Below are 16659 nucleotides of genomic sequence, written 5' to 3'. Positions count from 1 at the left end.
TCAACATTTTATTAAGATGACGTTCAAAGAAAAAAAAGCGTACAGTACAGAGTTTCGGCATAGAAGTTTCTGGTGCTCAGGGAACAACGTACAGCTTACCCAAGGGGTGCAAAGTTCGGTTTAAGATCGGGTGGCATAAGGAATACATAATCTGCAATAGCCCTGACTGGGGGGTAAAAGGTTAACGTACAGATACTGAGTTAGGAGGGTATGTTGTCCATATGAGGGCTACGTTCGGGTGTGGAGTATAACGAGCGGTTACGACGATGAAGATGGATTGACCCGCGTTTGGTGAGGTTTAACGTTCGGTGTTTTGGAATCTTTGCCACAATCTAGTTGAAGCAGGGTCAGTATGAAGTCTGCCCTGCCATCTGTTGGTGATGTGTTGTCAAGGCCTTTTGGGGCTGATGTCATTTGCATAGTTCCACCCACCCCGGATTGCATGATGGGAGTGCTTGTCCAAACGTTCATTTCAGCTGCTGCGATATCCCCAGTCTCTTTGTTATTGGGGCAGGAGTAATCCAGTGTATTTTCCTGTTGATTTTGGATCAAGGACAGAGTAACTGTACCTGGCATTTGAGGCCTGAGAGCGTCACCCTCTCCGGAAAAGTACTCACCATTAAGGGGTATGGGTTCCTAACGGCCCCTTGTGGTGGGAGGTAGAAATAGATGTTTGTTGGTGTCTTGTAGGTGGTGCTGATGTCCTTTCTGCTGTCCTTGGTGTGGAAAGACAAATTGTTGTTAGTGCTGTAGTTGCTTATCCCAAGCTTATGCTGTTAGATCTCTTTCACGGTGTATATTTTTGGTCCTGAGAGGTAAAAGGTGTGTTGTTATGGAGTGAGGTAGCAAACGTCAGTTGCAGAGGTGGTGCACGTGCCCCCTCTGGCCCCAGAGTCCAGAATTTGCATAAACCCACCCACTGACCTGTGACTAACAATCTCGCTCTGCTAACTCTTCCAGCAAAACAGGCCAAAGAAAGTGTATGTGAGCGCTGTACCACAGCCCTGTTGCTCTTTTTGGTTCCTTCCCACAGAACTTTCGCTCCATACCAGTCCAGTTCCTTGCTGTTGCTTGGCTAACCACTGCATGCATGTGCTATACCGTACCCTGAGCTGATTCCCGGCTTTTGTGCTCAATACAGCCTTGGCCCTCCGTGTCTCTGTGGCGCAATGGGTCAGCGCGTTCGGCTGTTAACCGAAAGGATGGTGGTTTGAGCCCACCCAGGGACGATGCTAAGCCTGTGCTGCTTCCTTGCTTCCCTGTGGGGGTGCCTCAAAGGTCCCATTTTGCTGCCTCTGGGCCTCAGTGCTTTCAGCTGGTGGTCCAAAGAGCGGGCTGGATGCCATTCAGAAACCCATCTGCCAGCAGCCGTGCCGGAGGCTCAGGCTTAATCCTCAAGGCCGAGCACAAAAACTTTCAGCCGGGAACATTTCGCTCCCTTCCCGCCTCCGCCCAAGCGGCAAGGGAGAAGCGGAGGAGACACGCCGGCTCAAAGATGCCTCCCTCCCACTTCCCTGTACGCTGTGCAAAGCTCTTGGCCTGCCTCATGCCTCATCAGGAAAGCACGGCCATGCGGCCCAAGCCTGAGTCATGTCCGCAGCCTGGCCCGCCCTGGCTGACGGCGCGCAGAGCCACGCGAGTCAACTGCAGGTCGAGTCTTTTCTACCAGGTTCTCATTCAACAGTATATTTCTATCAACTTTAACTTCCATCAACAACAACCTGTTTAAGTGTAACTAAAAGTTCTACTTCTGCATTTAAGATTTTCAGTGTTTGCTATAACACATTATTTAAAATGGAATAATAATTAATTCTATTTTTAAACTAAAGAGAGAAGAAAATCATAAAATGTGTGTTTAGAGATTGCTAAAGAACCTCATGGTGCAAAACACACATATTGATTTTCAAACTCTTTTATCTTGCTATTGTTTGGAACCCATGTGCCATTTCTAAAGATTTTTTTGTTGGTTTGGGTGAGTTCTGAAATTAAGAACTGCTAAGTACCGTTCTACTGTTCTTGATTCATGTCACCAGGATTACTACACTTAATTACTCTTGCCCTAATAAGAAAGAGTTTGGAGAGCCCACAGCCGCCAAAATCACCATTTGGACAATTACCCCCATCATGCAATGCGGGGTGGGTGTGACCATGCACATCAGCAACTAAATGCCTTTGCATCACATCATCAACAGATGGCAGGTTAGAGTTCATTCTGACCCTGCTTACACCTTCCCCGGAGCCAAGAATTGGTGGTCCTGATAAATCACACTCCCTGTTATACCAACTCATTGGTATTGAATGCTGAAGTTATGGCTAGCAAAAGTAGTCACCCATCTCTGCCCTGTAGCATCCAGCTTAGCCCTTGTTAACACAGAAGTCAGTGGATTGTTCTCTGTCCATAGCTGAAACTGAGCACCGGACAAGTAGTTTGGAAATTTCTCAGTCATGGCCCATTTCAAGGCCAAGAACTGCAGCTGGTGGATGGGATAGCGAGTTTCGCTATCAGACAGTCCTCAGCTGGCAAAGGCCACAGATTTACATTTACCTTCCACTTCCTGGTAGGAGAGTGTTCCCAGACCCTCCAAACTGGCATCAGCATGCAGGATAAACCGTTCGTTTGGGTCAGCAAGGACTAGGACTGGCACATGAATCAGGCAAATAATGATTTCCCGTAAAGCCCTGTCACATCTCTCATCCCACCATGTCCCCAATGGAGAGGAGAGGAGCCCCTCCCCTGTCCCAGGCCAGGCACACCAGATCTGTGTGGGGAGATATCCCTGATCCAGCCCAGATGTGTTAGAGCTGCTGGGGAGAGAAGATTCTCTCTCAGCCCAAGCCCACCAGAGTTGATGTTGCAGTGAGGAAGAGGTATTTCTCATCTGGTTTTTAGATGCTCTGATGAGAGGGAGCAGGAGGAAGATTTTTCTTCTCCTTGCATTTCAAACTCTTCACCCCCCCCCCCAACCATTTTCTACTCTAGCCTGATCTCTCTCTCATGTCTCCAGGGCCCTCCTTAGCCATAGGCAGCTGCCTAGGGCACCACTAGGTCTGGGGGCATGGCTCTGCTGGAAGCCGGACAGATGGGAAGCAGTGGAGCATGTAAGAGCAGGGATGCTGGGTCCTAGAGAGAGCCGAATGCAGCACAGTCTGAGGGAGGGGATTGGCTGCTGGGGTCTCTGGGAAGGGGTTGGTGAAGGAGCTCACCTGTGAGTGTGACTCTTTCCCCCTGGCTGAGGTGAGGTGAGGCAGGCTCTGCGGCTATGGAACCAGTATCCTTTGTTGTCCCCCATAACATCCATTCTTCTCCCGCCCTGCCCCATGGAGCACCCCCTCCTTTCTCCCTCCTCCCCAGGAGCATCCCTCTCTCTCCCCTCCCTCCCCTCCGTCAGGGCTGGGTTGGGTGAGGTGCTGGGGGGTAGGTGGGGGGGGGGAGGCTGCCTGCTGAGGAATGACAGTGAAAGTAACTCACTTCCTGGGCAGTGAGCCAGGATTGGAATGTCACACAGGGCTGGGCTGGGGTTAGCCAGATGTGTGAAAAATCAGGACAGGGGGTTGGGGTAGGGTGAGCAGATGTCCCTATTTTATAGGGCCAGGCCCAATTTTGGGGTCTTTTTCTTATATAGGCTCCTTTTACCCCCCCCCCGACCCCTACCCCCTGTCCTGATTTTTTACACTTGCTGTCTGGTCACTCTAGGTGGGGGTAATTGGTGCCTATATAAGACAAAGCCCCAAATATCGGGACTGGCCCTATAAAATCAGGACATCTGGATCTGGTCACCCTAGCTGGGGAGCGCTTCTCCCCCGGGCTGGCAGCTGCCAGCGATCCATCTCATCCTGGGGGAGCTGCACAGGGCAGGATGAGCTGCTGTGGCTCCATGGGTGACCTGTCCCTGAGATCAGATGCTGTGCTAACTTCACCATAATCCGTAAGGCTGGTGGTGGTGCCCATTGGCGTGTGATTGGACCTGAGGGTTTGCTGCTGCTGTTGCCACTCTGCACCCCAAGAGGTGGATTTTGGGGTCTACTGCAGCTGTTGGACCAGCAGGCTGGGGGGTGAGCCAAGCATGAAAGCAGTACTGTGTTGCCCTTGAGATTGTCATTTAACAACTTTGTTTGCCAAAAATTCTTGCTAACAATCCTGAATCCAATTTCAATATTTTTTTTAAATCAATATCTTAGCCAAAAACAGAAAATTAAGTTGTTGACAATTATTAGTGACAGGTTTGGTTTGAGGCAGGGAGTGGGCCAGTTTTCATCAGAGAAACAAAAAATGTCGACTGACTTTCCTATAGCCTGTTACTCCTGATAAGAGCCCTCCAACAACTGTAATACGCTCATCTCCTTACTAGTGTATAGAGCAGGGGTCGGCAACCTACGGCACACGTCCCAAAGGTGGCAGATGAGCTGATTTTTGGTGGTACGCTGTAGCAGGCTGAGCGGCTCAGCCCATCACTGCTCCGGGGTTCCGGCTGCTGCCCTATTGCCAGCTGGGATACTGGCCGCCGGCCCCACTCAGCACCTGCTGCTGGCCTGGGGACCCCCAAGGAACCCCAGGCTGGCATCGGGCTGAGCAGGCTGGCTGAACCACTCAACCTGCTGTCAGCCTGGGGTTCCATTCACTCAGCCGGCAGCGGGCTGAGTGGGCTGGTGGCAGGCTGAGCAGGGCTGGTGGGGGGGTTGAGTGGCTCAGTCTGCTGCCAGTCTGGGGTGCCGGCAGCACTCAGCCTGCTGCTACTCCGGCGTTCCGGCTGCCGGCCCCTTGCCAGTCAGGAGCCCAGCCGCCGGCCCCTGTCTGCCTCCTGCCAGCCTGGGTGAGCAGAATCCCAGGCTGGTAGTGGGCTGAGGGGGGTTGGCGGCCGGGATCCTGGCTGGCAGGAGTTGGTGGTCAGAACCCCAGACCTGCAGCGGGCTGAGCAGGGCCTGGGATCCTTGTCTAGGGTTCCAGCCACCAGCCCTGCTCAGCCCGCTGCCGGTCTGGGGTTCCATTTACTCAGGTGGCAGCGGGCTGAGCAGGACCGGTGTCCGGGACCCCAGATAATAATAGTTTATATAATATAGACATAGAGAGAGACCGTCTACAAACGTTAAAGTGTATTACTGGCACGAGAAACCTTAAATTACAGTGAACTTGGCACACCACTTCTGAAAGGTTGCTGACCCCTGGTATAGACTGACCATATGTTGTACTAAGATTCTCCTGCTTTTTTTTCCCTGTGAGTCAGTATAGCTTTTGCCAGCCCAGAAGTTGGGCAGCCAATGTTTTACGTTTTCACAATGTTTTCTACAACTTTCATAAAGTAAATACATAGTTAATATAAGTTAAAAAGGCCAGGGACACTTCCTTGTGAAGAATCTGTGCAGCAGATCATGCTAGAGCTGTGAAAATGTCAGTTTTTGATGGAACTTTAGAGGCAGTGATTTATCATGTATTTTATCATGTGAATGTGCTGCTATTGCTAATGTCTTTACAAACATTTCTGTGCTACCTTAATCTAGATGAGATGATTCTGCGCTGACTTCATTTTGGTCACTTTGTGCTTTACCTAGCAGTAAAACTAGGGTTATATTTTCCCACTGTTTGGAAACCCAGCTTATTAAACTGATTTTGCAGCCAAAAAAGCCAGAAAGATTGCTTTTAATTAAAAACAAATCTTTGTTTCAATACCTCTTCATATAAATTTCCAATAACATTTTGACAAATTAAAAAAATTATATTATTTGCATCATTCTGTCAAATCAGAATTTTTTCTATAGTGCTACTTCTTTAGTGCTAGTGCATCAGCATTACAGTGTGCTTAATTAAGTTAAACTGGTTTTAATAACATGAATGTGGCAAGTTTTCCAATACTGTATGCTTATATTTGTGTTGCTAAGAGCAGATCAGGCACAGGGGCACCAGTTTAATAATCTAGCCTAGGGCACCATAAATCCTAAGGATGGCCCTGCATGCCTCAATTCTCTTTTTCCTGGCCTTGTTCCAGAGCCCTCACAGCCCAATTCTCTGCCCTAACGTTGAGCCCTCTACTGCACCCTGAACCTCTCATTCCAACCCCACCCCAAAGCCTGCACCCCCTAGCCAGTGCTCTCATCCCCCTGCACTCCAACTCCCTGTCCCATGCAGTCTGATTTAGGGTGTACTAATAATATTAATTTGGAAAATATGATGAAAATTTAATTTATTAGCTTAGATTTTATTTAATTTAATTGAGTTATAAAGTTACAGTTCCATTACTGCTATTCAAAAGATACATATGGCATTATATGCAACAAAGTTTTGGTTAATGTACTCACACCCTTCCTTGATAACCTGGTGATAAGAGACACAAGACCAGCTTTGCAGTTCAGGTTTCTCAATTCTTGAGTGAAAGATGCAGTGTTTAGAAAAAGCTAGTCTTACTTAGGGTTCACTTGACTATGTTAAACTTAAAATCAAAACCTAATAAACAAAGAATAAAAACTTAGGGAAACCAAGCTTAGCCTAGTTCCCTTGAAACTTAAAGTTTAAGAACAAGTATAGTCTACTGATAGTAGATAGAGAGAGAGAGTGGAGGAAGTAAGTCAGAATGATAGAGCGACGTGCTCGAGTGAGGTGGGTTACCTCTTTTATAGGGCACAAGCGCCGGAAATCCTTCCTCCTATGCCCAAATTTCATTCCTTACCAACAAAACATTAGGGTATGCTTACTTCATAGGCTAGTATGTTTGTGCGTGTTGATGACATGTACATAAGTTCCCTTGTGGTGTACCTGTTAGTTCTGTGGGTACAACACTGAAAAACCCCTTATGCCATTCTCCATTGTCGATTGGTCTAGGTAAAGGTCTTAGACAGGCGTGGGTACTTCTCTATTTGAGTAACAAGATAAAGGTCAATTTTCCTTTCTGAGTAAAAGGTCACAATATAGATATGCTCACTTTGCCTTAGCTTAACATACAGGATATGGCCTGTAGGTCCTCTTAAGTCATGTGCCCCAGCCCCCTAATCATTTTTATTGCCCTCTGCTGGACTTTCTCCAGTTTGTCCACATCCCTTCTCATGTGGGTCCCAACCCCAAAAGTACTCACATTTCACCCCAATGGCTCCAAAATGTACATAGGGTGCTGCCATGGTCAAGTCACTCTTGAGCCTGCTGGCAGAGAACAAGGTGAAAATTAGCCAGGACCTCGCTCAGGCAAGTCCCTCTGCTCCCAGCAGGTAGTTTCGGAAAGCTCCAAGATGGCTCACTTCTCTTTCTTTCATCAGCTTCAGGCCCCAGGGTTACAAATGCACAAACCAGTTGGGAGTCTCCCCTGGGCTCAGGGTGGGGCTGCTCTGAGGGGATGGACTTGCACACTTGGGATATTAGTACAAAGATACAATTTCAGTTTCTCATAGAGAAATCTGAGGGCAATTTATATTTGGTTAAAAATCTTATTTAGTGAAAGGAAAGCTGCAGTGACAGCCTGGTTACTGGGGTGCAAAACACTTTCCTCCTGGGAGAAACAAGAAGTTAGAATTAGAAATTTACATCATTTGTTCCAATGTTGGCACAGGTTTAATTTTGCTTCTGTGTAGGTTTGTTTCAGGCTGTGACTGTTTTGGTTTATTGGGTTGTTTTGTTTTTTTAAGTTGGAATGGAGATTTAATTGACATTTGCTGGATTCGAATGGCTGACCTACAACACCAGTTTTGACATTGTTCTGCATATTTTATACAGATTTGGCCAGTATTCAAGGATTCGATTCCTTTATAGGAGGTTTTAGTGGTCAGGCTTATTTATTTTATGTTATTTTATCATCCTGCTGTAGCACACCTTTTTGATAAAATGTTGAAATTATTAATTTATGGTATTTGTTACTTTTTATTTTTAAAAACAAAGTTTTTGTTAGTGTTTGGGTTTTAAATTAAACATTGTTTTTGGTTTCAATTTTTTATTTTGGCTTTGGTTATTGATGGGATCTTTAAGAACTTTGGATTTAATACTAAAATTTGGACAGCAAACCCTATTTACTATTTTATTTTAATAAAGGTTGTATTGCTCTAACCCCTGGCCGGGGGGAGAGGAGATGAGCCTGGCCTTTAAGTGAGCAGGAGCAGAGGCATGGGAGGCAAAGCCCCCGTGAAGGGTGGGGCCAGGTGATGGGGGGCACAGCCCCTCCAATTTTTTTTGTCTAGCCCACCTCAGTCCCCCACCAAACGAGAAGAGTCTGATGCCACCCCTGGTGGTCACCGCGTGTCACTGGTGCTCCATGGGAAATATGCTCTGTGCATTACCCAGATTGGTGGGAAACACACTCTGTGCCTTACCGTGACTGGTCCGTGGGAGTCACTGCTCCTAGAAGGCAGACACACGCTGTGCATTATGCCACCTGGCCACTGGGTGTCACTGCTGTACCAAGGGAAACACATTCTATGCATTACCCTGAATGACCATGAGGTGTCACTGCTGCTCCAAGGGAAACATGCTCTGTGTGTTACCCTGATTGGCCACTGGGTGTCACTGCTGCGCCAAGGAAAATACCTTCTGTGCATTACTCTGACTGCCCACTGGGTGTCACTGCTGCGCCAAGGGAGACATAAGAACGGCCAGACTGGCTCAGACGCAAAGTCCATCTAGCCCAGTATCCTCCTGTCTTCTGACAGCGGCCAGTGCCAGGTGCCCCAGAGGGAATGAACAAAGCAGGGAATCATCAAGTGATCCATCCCCTGCCGCCCATTCCCAGCTTCTGGCAAACAGAGGCTACAGGCACCATCCCTGCCATAGGTGGCAGGTTTGTATAATTTTTGGTGGGGCCCAAAATGGTGGGGCCCCCCCGCTCCCGCCCTGTAAGCCGATATAAAATGAAGCTACAACGCGTCAGTGCCACAAGATTATAAGGGTCAATTAAAAGTGGAAATTCAGAAGCAGCACTTGCCTACTTCAATATACAGTATTATATTTTGTTGCACCTGTTGTGATGAAGTGGGAATGTTCTTAATATTTTCTCTGAATACTGTGTGGGTGCCTCAGTTTCCCCTGCAAGATGCCAACTGAAGGTGTTGGGGACAAAGAGATCAGGTGGCCTCCTTGTCCGGAAGAGACACAGAGGCCAGAGGAGGGAGTGTCATTTTGGAGCTGGCTGGGGAAATGGGGAGAGACCCAGAACTTGGGTCTGGGCTCCCCACCCCCCAAGATGGACCTGACAGAGGGGTTCTGTTTTCTGTACCAACAAGCTCTGTTTAAACTGTGTTCCCATCATCTAATAAACCTTCTGTTTTACTGTCTGGCTGAGAGTCACATCTGACTGCAGAGTTGGGGTGCAGGGACCTCTGGCTGCCCCAGGACCTGCCTGGGCAGACTCACTGCGGAAAGCGCATGGTGTGGAAGGGCTGAATGCTCCGAGGTCAGACCCAGGAAGGTGTAAGCTTCTTGCCCTGGAGACAGTACGCTCCGAGAGAGGAGGCTCCCCCAGAGTCCTGACTGGCTTTGTATGGAGTTGTTCCAAAGCATCCCAGCATCCCCTTCCACCCCATGCACTTCCCAGAAGTCCACACAGGCACTGACACTCCCTCCTCTGGCCTTTGTCTATTTTCCAGGCATTAGGAGGCCATCTGATCTCTTTGTTCTCCAACACCTTCAGTTGGCACCTTGCAGGAGAGTGGCCCAGGCCATCAGTTACCAGGAGTCAGGGTTGCAGCCATTCTCTGTGCAGACAGCTCACACTGTCCCTCTAGGGCTCTGCAACAATCACACCCCCTTATCCCACCATCTAGATCCTTGAGAAATGCACAGGGGAAACTGAGGCACTCACACAGTATTCAGAGAAGAACATTCCCACTTTGTAACACCTGTATATGACTAGTTATATACTTTAAAGGGGTGTAAAATAGTCAAGTATCATGTTAAACAAAATGATACTCTAAACTGACCACCAAATTTAAGTTGCACGTTTTTCCCCTCAGGTGAGGGCTCTGGGGTTGGGCTGTGGATGAGGGGTTCACAGTGCAGGAGGGTGCTCAGGGCTGGGGTGCTGGGGGTGCAGGGACTGGGGTGGGGCAGGGCTGGGGATAAGGAACTTGGGATGCAGACAGGCTGCCCCAGGGCTATGGCCAGAGAGGACTCCCGCCCCGCCCCCGTTACCGGCAGCCACAAGCTCCAGGGGAGGGACCCCTCCTCCCCCCGCTCCCCGCAGCACACTCACTCTGCACCACAGTCACTGCACATGCTCCTAGGGACTCTCTCAGGTCCAGAAAGCCCACTCGCCTCCCCTGTGGTGGGTACCGGGTGTCACGGAGTCCCTGGGCGCTGCTCTGGAACTGCTCCCCACCAAGCCAGGCAGGACTTTGGGGAGCCTCCTCTCCCTCGGAGCAGACTGTCTGCAGGGCAAACACTCACAGAAGCCCCAGCAGCTGCTAAGGTGAGTGATGTCCGTCTCCTGGCCGGAAGTCCCCTTCGTGTCTCCTCCAGGTAGCGGGAGGGGAGGGCTGCCAAAAACGGCAGGGTCCCCTCCCCTCCTGAGGTGCTACAGCAGCTAGCACTGCTCTTATGCTGTAGCCCTTAGGCGGCGGCAGCAGCAGCAGCAAGGGAGAGAGACGCGCGCTGCGCACTCTTTATGTTCAGGCAGGGAAGCTCCGGGGTGGAGGGGGGGAAGCTCCAGCCCTGGCGGCGGCGGCGGGGGGGTGGTGAGAGGCGGGGGCGGGGGCGGGGCGCTCCAAGCAGGGGAGAAACCTAGCTCCAAATATTGGTGGAGCAGAGCCCATGACTGTGAATATTCCTGGGGCTAAAGCCCCAGGAGCCCATATAAGTTGGCGCCCATGTGGAGGTCCTCACCTAACCATCTCTCTCTCTCTCCCCCACTCCTAGTTGGTGGAGGACAGGGCCCAACAGCTCGGCTTCCTCCATGCTGTCCCACGTCTGTGCTTCTTGGCACAGCAGCAGGAGCTGGACTCTCTGGAGCCCCAGGTCTCCAAAGCAGCCCTCGTGGAGAGCATTGCGGTGAGTAGGACCCCGTGTCTGGCCCCTGGGTCGAGGAACCCAGAAATGGGAGGAAAAGTTGGTGGGGCCAGAGGGGGAAGCAGAGGACAGTGGTTCCTGGGGCTGAGGGCTGGGGAGCAGGAAAGGGAGAGCTTCTGACACCGATCGGGAGCTGGCAGTGGGGGAGTTGTAAGGCCGTGTCTGCATCAGTCTATGAGCATTGGTATTTTCTTGAAATTTGTCAGACCAACCTAACTAACACCTAACCCACATTTGAACCTCTTTTCACACTCTTGCTCATTCTCAAGGTCTGTTTGCCTCCAGACAGATCCGTTGTCTTTCAGAACAACCTTGCTCTTTCTGTCTGTCTCACTCACTGAGGTGTCGGAGTAAACACTCACCTTCACTCTATTCTCAGACAAACACTAATATTAACTGTTTGCTACTGATTTGTGGAGTGGAAGATGCCATTTCTGGGGGATTGTTCCCAAGCTGCAATACTTTGTGTTCAAACATCTCCCAGCTTCCTTGGTGAAAAATAACACCAGGTTTCTTTGCAATATACAAGAAAGAAGGAGTTCTTCTTCGAGTGATTGCTCATATGCATTCCAGTTAGGTGTGCGCACGCCGTGTGCACGTTCGTCGGAAGATTTTTACCCTAGCAACACTCGGTGGGTCGGCTGGGCGCCCCCTGGAGTGGCGCCGCTATAGCGCCAGATATATACCCCTGCTGACCCACCCGCCCCTCAGTTCCTTCTTACTGCCCGTGTTGGTCGTTGGAACAGTGGAGTGCAGCTTAGCTGACCTCCACTTCCCTAGCTACTCGTAGTTTCTCTCGTTAATTCTTGTATATATAGTTCAGATTTATATAGTTGTAGTTAACTTTATTCGTTTGTAGTATAGTTAGTGTATATAGTTCATACTATATATATGAATGGGTCACAACCTTAGCCCAACCGAAGGCACTGAAACAAACTCAAATGATGCTTCAGCTTCCTCCCTCAGCATCACAAGACCAACACAAAGAAAACTCCCGAGGAACGGGGCTCTGAGCATTGCCAGGTTGTGAGTTCCGTGCCCTCAGGAAGCAGCCAAAATGCTCGAACCCCCACCCGCTTCTCTTGGACCGCTGGCAACATGGTGTTTGCACAGGAGCTGCAAGCCCGTCTTTCCTTTCTTTGTCTATCCTGGCCCCTTCCCCCCAAATGCTTTCATCGGACGCTGGAGGGACCTAAGGACCTGCAGGTTCCCACACCCACCTCCTAAAGCAAACAGTCCTTCCCTTCTCTGACATTCCTGGAGCCGCACATCCTTGGAGGAGTTTTACCCCAGGGGGTTCTGATTCCCTGCGAAAAGATGTGTCTGGCGGCCGGCGGGGAACTGTCTTCTCTGCCCCCTCTTTGGGCGCTGAGAAGCTTTTTCTGAGAAACAGCACCTCCTCCTGGTGGGAGAATCCTAAATTCCACCCTCCCACCCAGGTTTCTCTGAGCAGCTGCTAGATGAACCCCACTTCTCTGGTCTAGACACCAGCATCTAACTAGCCTTGGAACGGGCCCTGTTTGCTAGCTGGAGAGCGAAGGAACCAGGAAAGAAGGCAAATGTCAGGAAACGAATCTCAGCACGCAAAGAAACTTCCTTCGCTCTTCTTTTGCACTGTCTGTGCCTTTGCAAACCCTTGAGGACTAGCTCAGTCGGTAGAGCATGAGACTCTTAATCTCAGGGTCGTGGGTTCGAGCCCCACGTTGGGTGTTTGATCTTGCACTCTTCAACATCACTCTCTCCCTTAGAGTCTCAGAGCATAACAGAGTCCACTCTTTGTCCTCTCAACCAGCTGAGGCGGTCTCGGACCTTTAGTACATCATGAAGACAAGACACATTGACAATTCCATGGTCCTAAGAGAGTTGAGTCTCTTCTAGCCCAGGCAAGAGAGGGAAAAAATAACCTTTCAGAAGCTGATTGCCCCCCACCCCCTGAGCAGCCATCTAGAGCTTCTCTACTTATTTCTATATCTTTGCCAGCGCTCAGTAGTTGAGATAACTGCTTCTTTCTCAAATCCTCTACCAGCCCTCTTCATTGGGATGGAGATTGCTTAAGGCTGACAATTCCACCACATCTTATTCATCCCTCGTACATTTCTGTAAGCCCATGGAGAGTAAAACAAGATAGCAATAAAACTGTTTTTAAAAAAAAAAGACGTGGCCTCAATGTATAACAATACTGGAAATTGTTTTAATATGTTTTCTGTTTCTTTTTCATATCAGTGCTAAAAATAGGAAGGGAACCATAAGGAAACGAAGAGCTCAGAGCTTGTGTTAACCTCCTTTGAAGACGAACGAATGGCCTCAGTTGGACAGAAAGTAGGCCTAGAAAGTTATGCCCAACCCCCCAAATGTCATCTCCTGGTGGTCTAGTGGTTAGGATTTGGCGCTTTCACGGCCCGGGTTCGATTCCCGGTCAGGGAGTTACCCTCTTCAACAAAAGTCTACCTTGCCTTCCTCGCTTGGAGTCCAACCGGAAGAATACAACTTCCTGGCCTCCTTTAGAATGCTTGGAAACTCTTTGGAGGCCATGGGGAAAGCAAAGCTTCCAACTACTACAATATGGCTATCTGCCCCTTAAAGCCCAGCCTCTGCACCCTTTTACACAAATACACTTACTTGTGCAAACAATTTAGTTTTTCCTTCTTACCGAGCCTAACCTAAATTAGAACAACATTGCACTTTGACCCAAGATCTTTTTCTTTTCTTTTCACTTTTCTTGGTGAAACCAAACCAAACCAAACCAAACAATCATTTTGGGTCCTCCAAAATATTTCACTAAATATAATATTCATCCAAAAGCCTTTCACCCAGCGCTATATACAAGTCTTTGGAAGTAACACCCCGGAGAAAGATCATTAAGCTTTTCCATTCCTAAGATCTAGCCGCTGAAGGCTTCTGAGCATGGGCTATGGGCCTTTCACCTCTAGGCCAGTGGTTACCCTCTTGCTCAGGTGGCTACTGATGAAAGGCAACGTGGTTTAGTGGCAGATCCATTTCAGCCTCCCTCTTCCAATGTCTACAGGAGGGTGTTTGTTTCGCATTGCATCTAAGAATCAAATCAATTCTCTTGAAACCTCAGCCTGGAATCAAGGTGATTGTAGGTCAAGGAAGGAAGGTTTTGTTCATCCTGTTCTAGTAAATGTTCAAAGTTGCGATGCTTCTTGGAGCTTCCAGACACATTGGCCAGAATTTTCAGAAGGTCTCACACTCACCGCTAGGGCCAGATTTGCAGAAGAACTAGGCTCCCAGTTAGGCACTAAAATCTTTAGCCAGATTGTCAAAAAGGCTCAACCTATTTTTCCAAAAGATGAGTTATTTTGGAAAAAAGCTTGTAAAGATTGTGGGTGCTGGTTACTTGTCTATGTGGCCCTCACTGCTGGAGATGGAGGTTCACCATTGTTTTCTCAGAATGCGGTGTCCGTAGTCTGCCTCAGTTCTGGTGTCCATCTTTTATTCTCCTAATAAATCAGCAGGGAGACTAAAACAACATCGGACTCACAGGGCTCCCGGAAACCTGCCAATTTGGCTCACGGTGAAGGTGTATACAAATCATCTGTGCTGTAGAAGGGCTCTGGGAGTTGAAAGAGTTGTGAATTTAACCCTCTAGGTTTCGGGCCTAATCTGAAACTGTTTCAAAACCAATTCCTTAAATAGACCATAGTTTGAAGCATCAGCAATAGGCATCTTACTGACTATATCCAGAGCTTTCCCAGCCAATTTGGCAACCAAAGTTGTCATCTTCCCTTTCCCGAATAAGCACTTTGTCTGTCCTCCGGGCAACACGCTTAAAAATCACTACCAGTGTCTCAAAGCAATCAGCTGTGCACATATCCTGCTCGACTACGCCACTGTGATGGGTTCGGTCACAGAGATCCCCTAGGGACTGAAATTACTTCTGAGCCCGTTTTCCCTGCCAGCTTGGGACTCCAGAACCCTGCCTTGTTGAGCCAGACACCGTAGCCTGCTGCAACACAGACCCAGGCTCTGGGCCACACCCCCAAAGCTGCAGACTTTAACTCAAAACAGCTCTGCACCTGTCTCCAGCACCCAGCTCCCAGTGGGATCCAAAACCCCAAATAAATCCCTTGTACTCTCTATAAAGCTTATACAGGGTAAATTCCTAAATTCTTCACCCTCTAGATCACTGATAGAGAGAGATGCACAGCTGTTTGCTCCCCCAGGGATTAATCACTTCCTCTGGGTTTATTAATAAACAAAAGTCATTTTTATTAAGGTTAAAAAGTAGGAGTGAAGTGATTTCAAGTAATAACAGACAGAACAAAGGAAGTCACCAAGCAAACTAAAACAAAACACGCAAGCCTAAGCCTAATACATTAAGAAACTGATTCCAGGGAATAGCTCACCCTCAGAGGTGTTCCAATCAGCTTCTTTCACAGACTAGACTCCTGCCTAGTCTGGGCCCAATCCTTTCCCCTGCTTCGGTCTTTGTTACTTCCAGCAGACATCTTAGGTTTTCTCATGACTGGCAGGGGTTTTCTCATGACTGGCAGCCCCTTTGTCCTGCTTCACCCCCTTTTATAGCTTTGGCATAAGGCGGGAATCTTTTGTCTCTCCGGGTCCTCACCCTTCCTTCTAAACGGAAAAATACCAGATTTAAGATGGATTCCACTATCGTGGTCTCTGTAAGACCCCTACTTTCCATTCTTCCTGGGTTGGCCCACACGTACACAGGAAGGTTTTCAGGTCAATAAACCATTTACAACCAATTGTCAATGGGAGCCGTCAAGGTTTTAAACCGCCATTAGTGGCCCACGCTTTGCACAATTACAATAGGACCTCAGAGTTAGACTTCATATTTCCAGCTTCAGAGACAAGAATGAGACATGCATACAAATAGGAGGCATATATTCAGTAGGTTAGAACCTTTGTTATGATACCTTACAAGAGACCTTTTGCATCAAGCATATTCCACTTACATCATACTCACACTTATAAGCATCTTTTCATAAAACGTATGGAGTGCAACGTCACCGGGTGCCCTACCTACCCTGCTTTCGCTGCTTCCTGATGGCACAGAATTGACAACAAAAGAGCCAGGCTAGGAGGCTTCTAAAACCGAGAGAGCTGTTCTATCACGTCCACATCCTCTCAGGAGGTGTCAAACCCCCTCTCTCCGTTTCCATCCCCCAAATCCTATCAGCTCAATGAGTTTTGTCCCTGGAAGAGCCTCGAGGGAGGCAGAAGAAGCGGAGAGGATTGCGTTGGGGGTAAATAAAACAGAGACGAGTTGTTCCTCTTGGGATTTTGGTGTGTTTCCCTGGTGATCCTGACGGAGGAACGGGAAGCATAATTCCATTTTTTTCAATGCCTGGGATTGGGTTCAGCTGGTGAACTCTCTGCTCTTGTTCTCACAGGGGAATGGAGACTGGACCGGTTTCCCAATTTGGACAGAAAGTGGCTTGCCAAAGCCGAGGAGAGCCTGCTTCCTGCCTGCACCGAGTTGACAAACTGGGGAAGCCAAAGCTGAGAGACCCCGTAGACGAAGTCAGAGTGCTATCCGCTCACATGGAGGGGGAGCACAAGCCCTCCCTGGGTTTCTCTGCCCAAATTATAATCAGTTGAGTGATTTTCCTGGACGAGCCTCTAGGTAGGCAGAAGAAGAAGTGAAGAGGGTTGCGATGGGGTAAATGAAAGCCGAGGACTCTTCCTCTTGAGATGTCTTTGTC

At 48.8% G+C, this 16659-nt stretch overlaps 2 non-coding genes across 2 annotated transcripts; both read left to right on the top strand.

Annotated features, from left to right (window-relative positions):
* Window positions 1-1155: 1155 nt before the first annotated feature.
* On the top strand, window positions 1156-1229 carry TRNAN-GUU. The gene has a single exon. It is a non-coding gene; the product is annotated as a tRNA-Asn (tRNA).
* Window positions 1230-12601: 11372 nt separating this feature from the next.
* Window positions 12602-12679, top strand: TRNAK-CUU. The gene has a single exon. It is a non-coding gene; the product is annotated as a tRNA-Lys (tRNA).
* Window positions 12680-16659: the final 3980 nt, after the last annotated feature.

Source organism: Mauremys mutica, unplaced genomic scaffold (genome assembly GCF_020497125.1).
Source record: "Mauremys mutica isolate MM-2020 ecotype Southern unplaced genomic scaffold, ASM2049712v1 Super-Scaffold_100166, whole genome shotgun sequence".
NCBI classification, from domain to species: Eukaryota; Metazoa; Chordata; order Testudines; family Geoemydidae; genus Mauremys; species Mauremys mutica.
This window is presented reverse-complemented; position numbering and strand designations above follow the sequence as displayed.